We start from the raw sequence: 6,192 nt of genomic DNA, 5'->3' as shown, positions 1-6,192 counted from the left end.
CAACTAGAATTTAAATACAAATTTGAAAAAAAAGGAAAAAAAAGAGATTTTAAGTCCTGATGTAAGTAAAAGCTGAGTGTGTTCAAACCGTGTACACATACACACACAACCACCATTGAGTTGTTTGATGGGCGTCAAAAATGTATGGTTTATTTCTATCTCATGTCCGAATTAAAGACATAGCAATTTCCGCTCAGATGTGAAAGTCTCCAAATGGTGTGTGGCTTAAAAAAAATACGGGGTGCCTGGGTGGCTCAGTTGGTTAAGCATCCGACTTCAGCTCAGGTAATGATCTCGTGGTTCGTGGGTTTGAGCCCCGCGTCGGGCTCTGTGCTGACAGCTCGGAGCCCGGAGCCTGCTTCGGATTCTGTGTCTCCCTCTCTCTCTGCCCCTCCCCTGCTCGCATTCTGTGTGTGTCTCTCTCTCAAAAATAATTAAACAATAAACAAATAATAAACCCATATTAAATGTTAAATGCCATTTAGTTGCTTTGCTTAACAACTTACTATTCTTGAAAATCACAAATATTCTACTTAGATTTGAGAGGGGAAAGGGTCCACCTGGAGAGAGAAGGTGGGGGCTGACATTCCTCCAGATCAACACAAAGACACAGATATTATGTTGTTAAAGGACCAAGAAGCCCTTCCCCAAGCTGTCCACTCTACCTGACTTTTGATTCAATAAAAACATAGTCAATGTCAAATGTCTTCAGGGATGTGCAGCTGAATTATATGATTTATTAAAAGGCAAAGCACTAGGTACAATGTAGCCCCCGAGGAGGGTCTTCCCATAAGTGGATGCACGTGTCCAGGTGCTGGGAAGAGTGGGGCTCTCCCTCCCATCTGATGTGTCTTCCTCACAGAGCACGGTGAGCATGGTCTTCCTTACATCAGTCAGCCCTAGATCTTGGATAAACTCCTCTGTTCTCCACTATGCACTCCCCATGGAAAGCAAGACCGAAAACATCAGATAGGTTCCCGGGGTGGGATTCAAAAAGTTAAGAATAAAGCGGGTTCGTGTTTGTACAAGTCTAGCTGTGGTCCTCCTCGCCCCAGATCCACGTGTGCTCTGAGCATTTTTAGGGAGATGCGCACGTTAACAGAAAATACCCTTTTAGCCTCGTTGATCTGGATTTGGAGCCAAAGGTCTGACAGTGAGGCACTGGTACCCTCTCTACTCACACTGGAAACCCATCCTGAGGGTGTGTGCGGTGGGTACGGCAGGCCAGTGGGCAAGGGTACCCCAAGGAGCACTGTGTGTCTGGTAGAGGCTGAAAAGCGGTTATTTTCAGTGTGTGTTTGCTTGTCGTGCCTCTTAAAGAGTGTGTCTGGACATGTTTTCAGCAGGTGGAAGCATAGGAGAACATCATAACCTAGTGAAAGCACCAGTAGCCTGGAACCCGGGACCCAAGGAAGCCGGTGGGTCCCCATTGTAGTCTCTGCATCTCACCCACCAAGAGTGGGGTTTAGACCAAGGAACTCAAAGACCTCCCAAGGTCACACATGTTTTGGAAGGAGGTGACCCTAACCAGAGGTCGGCAGGGCGGGAGTGATTCTGGTGTGTTTCATCCTCATTTATAATCCGAGAGCAACACAAATGATTCGTAGGGCTTTATCAACCACCTTCAGGGCCCTAACTACCCAACTAAGCGTGTTGTCCTTTCTTTCTAACCTCAGAACACCTTTCTGGTGGGGAGTGTATTGAGGAACAACTCCGACAGGAAGAGGGAGACTCATGTGCGTCTGGGAGGCGGTGCCCGTGCAGTCGGCAAACAGCATCCGGAACGGTGGGCTCGTTCAGTTCTTCAGAGCTCAGCTCCACGCCCCAGATGGCCAGGACACCGGCCTTCAACCTCGGCTGTCACCAGCCGCTTCGTGAGCCATCTGATGGTTCCGATAAAGACACTCAGAGGCGTCACGTTTGCCTTCAGTCTTATCCACAAAATGAAGCAGAGAGAGACTCGGGTTCTGGTGCTAACAAGTGTCACTTCAAGGACATTGGAAGACAAGCCACAAAGGCCTGGTCCTCATCCTGGTTCCACCGCGGGCTCACTCTGTGACCTGAAAAATGCCTCTCACCTACCTTGGCTCTAGTTTCCTCTCCGTAAATCTGAGCAGGTGGGCAGATTCATTAGCATCGTTTCACTAGCTGGGAAAAAAACCCCAAATCCCAGGTCTCTATGCCTTGGACGTGTTCCTTCCGAGAATGTATATGTTTGTGCAACGTGTCTTGCTTACATATGAAAGAACAAAAACATACCTTACTTTCTCAATACTTACCTGCACTGTTCATTGACACTTAAGACTGACTGTCTGGAAAGAAAATGCTTATCATTGGAAATAATTGCAACCTGGGAGGCCTGGGTGGCTCACTCTGTTAAGCTTCAGACTTCAGCTCAGATCATGATCTCACGGTCCATGAGTGCGAGCCCCTCGTTGGGCTCTGTGCTGGCAGCTCGGAGCCTGGAGCCCGCTTCGGATTCTGTGCCTCCTTCTCTCTCTGCCCCTCCCCTGCTCGCCCTCTGTCTCTCCCTCTCGAAAAAAATAAACATTAAAAAAACCCAAACCATTGCAATCTTCTGAAAACAAAGCGCTATGGCATGGCCTGAGCCCCCCCAGCATAGCACCCATCTTCAGGTGTTTCCTCCGTGTGTGTCCTCCCTGGACAGGGGTGAGGAACGCAGGGGGGCTGGGCGCTTGGGGCAGAGCCACGTGCCACAGCTGCCCTTCTCTCAGGATGCTGGCAACGGGAATTTTGTCTTCAGAGACACTGGAGCCTCTCTACTGGCCGTTACCTGGTTCCCCGACACCCTGCAAGAGCTACAAACAGCAGCGCATCCCATCTGAAAGAGTTGTGTCTAATCTTGTGACTTTGGCTTTGTGGCTCCGCAGCTGGGGTTGGAGAAGAATCCGCACACCGCGGCTTGGACTCAGACACCGGGAGGGCGTGGGGACAAGTTGAAACCTCTTGTGGGAAAGAGTTTTGCCAAACCCGCGCGTTCCGCGTACCAGCCCGTGGAGCTGACGGCATTCACCCGGCCCGGGGATTCTCAGAAAGACCCTGGTGAGGCCCATAAAGACTGTGAGAAGGACGGTGGAAACGTAATTCGAGGAGGAGAAAGCAAGATGTTCACAGAGGGTCGCTGTCCGGCTCTTGCGGAAGGTTCACCCAACAGCTAGCTGAGGACCGAAGCAACCCAGCATGGCCCAGAGCAGGAAGGAGCGGGGAGGGTCTCACGCATCTCACCCGCCCATCTTTGCAAAAAACACATTTTCAGTTTTCACTTGTTTGAACGGAAACGTGCATTTGGATTTTATTTGCCAGGTGAACGTCACGTATTCTGTACTAAAAGTCAGGGCGTTTTCAAGGATCGGGATCATGTGCACGGACGGTCCGAGAACGTTCCGTCTGCACAGCACCTCTCTATGCCGCTCGTGCTCAGAACCACTGAGTGCTCTGTTCTGACTGCAACAGACAAGGGACATAAAAAAGCAATTGCACGATACGTATCTGTGTAAATCAAATTGTGCATTAAATAGCAGAGAATAAAAAAAGGCGGGTAGGTAGACCTGAGCAATTATGACTAACATCGTTATTCAAAATCTTTCCATTTAGTTTTCTTTTCGTGATAAGAATCAAGGACTCTCTTGCCTCGCAAAATTAGTAATATTTACCACATGTGACTAAAGGAAAATCACATTAGGTAAGGTAATATTTACCATGTCCACAGCACTTAACCAAGTAATCCATACGGGGCGCACAGCAAATTATTACCTTTCCTTTTAAGGTCGTTACGTAAGTACGCCGTTACATAAAGTATTTTCAAAAGCCTCAAAATCTAACCATAACACACTTGCTAAGAGCAGAGAGAGCCCACTGAGATGAGTAAGCTTTCAGCTCTAAAGACAAATCACTACACTCCTATGGATATTTATTTAAACACATCTACTGTCCTTAATCAATACAATTAATAGCAAGGAACACACATTTATACTGAAAATGGCGAAAGTCAATTTGTCCTGAAGATTCCAGGAGGTCCCTAGGAGATCAGTTTTCCGTTTAGTGTGGGTTATCACACTCAATCATATTAAGAAGTGCTTTTCAATACATCTCTCAAAATTCCTCTTCTGATTTCTCCATGTTAAGGGAGAGTCTAATTGGATTTTTAATCCTTGGCTAATCATACTCGGCTGGCTTTAGGTGGAAACTGAAAAGTGCTTTCCACCAACCTATTATTTTAAGGCAAGCTCAGATGTAACCCAAATCAGGAAAATAATGCAGTGAGCTCTTCTGCTGTATAGACGTTGCGTGAAAACAATACGCTCCTTTCTTCACCAGGAAGCCCGTCCCCTGCCTTTGAAGCAGCTTTGAAATAATGGACCGCTATGGGCTATTTTCTTCTGGTTTCTATGTTTCAATACCGGGCTTGTCTCCTCTGTTTGTTTTTAGCTAATTGCCTCAAGATCTAATAAGTTAGTGATGACGGGTGATGCGCACCAGTGACCCCTGCCAAAAGAAATATCATGTCGCACCCAAGTTGAAGGAGTGGCCCTGATCGGTCAAGAATGCTTTCTCTAAGGGGCTCTAATTTCTTGAGTGGGGGTCAGGAATGGCATCAGTGATTGGATTGGGCCCTTAAAGTGTCCGCCCTAGGAGACTTTCCGGAGAGACAGACCAATAGACACGCTTGTCACCGGCTGCCCGGGCTGCTGCCTTATTGAAAAGCAGTCACCGTGCGCGGCCCCATCTTCCGGGAGACCCATCACGCTGTCCTTTCTTGGACAGCCGTTACAGGAAAATTCAACTTTGATGAGAAGTTTAATCTGGTTCCCGTGGAACACGCTCTCCTCAAGTTTTATCCAATGTCTTCCCTCCTCGGGGCAACTGAGCCCAATAAAGGAAACAAATAGTGTTGGCTGCGGGGAGCATCTCAATCCGGGGGAACAGAGAAAGCACGCTGGCCAACATGCGATTGGTAAACCATCTCTTCCGTTACAAGGAAAACCCGAGCCCCCTTCACACAATGCTGGGCTGTTTAAAACCCATGCCCGCTGGGGAGAAAGCAGTCTCTGGAGCTGTGAGTGGAAATCAGAGCTCACAGGGAGCCAGGAGCTGTGTTTTGTGTGGGGCTAGAGTGAGAGGTACGTTTCCCAGGGCTGCCGTGGGGGGAGCTCGCCTCCAACTGGGGGCTCGAAACCACAGAAATGTGTTGTCTCGAATTCCGGAGCTGGAAGCCTGAGATCAAGGTGGCGTCATGGCCGAGTTCTCTGTGCTGGGCTCCTTGGCTGGCGATGACATCACTCCCTGGGCTGGTGATGACCACGGCATCGCTCCCTTTGCTGGTGATGACATCAGCCCCTCGGCTGTTGATGATGATGGCATCACTCCCTCAGCTACGATGGCCATGACATCACCCCTTCCCCGTGAGGCTGCTGTCCCCTGACTCTAGTCCTCTTCCACGGTGTTCTCCTCCTGTGTCTCTGGGTCCAAGTATCCCTCATCTTACAAGACACCAGCCACTGCACTGGGGTCCACGGGATCCGTGTGGATCTGAACTTGCTTACCCGTACAAAGACCTATTTCCATGTCTGGTCACAGAGGGCCTGGAGTTGGGATTTCAGCTGACCAGTCGCGGGTGGGGGGTGGTAGGGGGGCCGCAGCCCAGCCCACAACACACACGGGAGACAATAGCTGGTTTCTCTCGAGGGTGACCGCTGATCTCAGGTGATCCTCCCGCCTCCCCCGCCTCACCCCACTCAGACTCTGTCTCTGTTGGCCTCCCTGTGGTCACACTGGGTTCACCCTGTCCTCTGTCTGCTTTCACGGTCCGGAGGTGACTCAACCTCTCAGCATCTCCAGGGGGATCAGAATTGCAGATCTAGCTGCACATTTGAGGGTCTCTCTAGGCCTTTCTGGAAACTCCCAAGCATGGGTGTTTTCTCGGCAGGTGATCAGTGGAGATGTGTTGGGAACACAGGGCTTAACTGTGGCAGGAGGAGAGGTTTCCAGAAACCTTTTCTGGGCAAGCCGCCCCTGCTGCTCCCCCCGACCCCTTCAGACGTCCCGGTCCCACACTTGTGCCCGCCCCTCCCCTGCCACGCTTCACCTGCTCGGTTAGCCAGCCCGGCCCTGCCCCGGGCCCGTGCCCACCCTCTCTCATCATCTCGGGCACGGCCACGCTTGGCCGTGGGA

This window comes from Prionailurus bengalensis, chromosome A1 (genome assembly GCF_016509475.1).
Source record: "Prionailurus bengalensis isolate Pbe53 chromosome A1, Fcat_Pben_1.1_paternal_pri, whole genome shotgun sequence".
Lineage (NCBI taxonomy): Eukaryota > Metazoa > Chordata > Mammalia > Carnivora > Felidae > Prionailurus > Prionailurus bengalensis.
Note: the sequence above shows the minus strand (reverse complement) of the source record.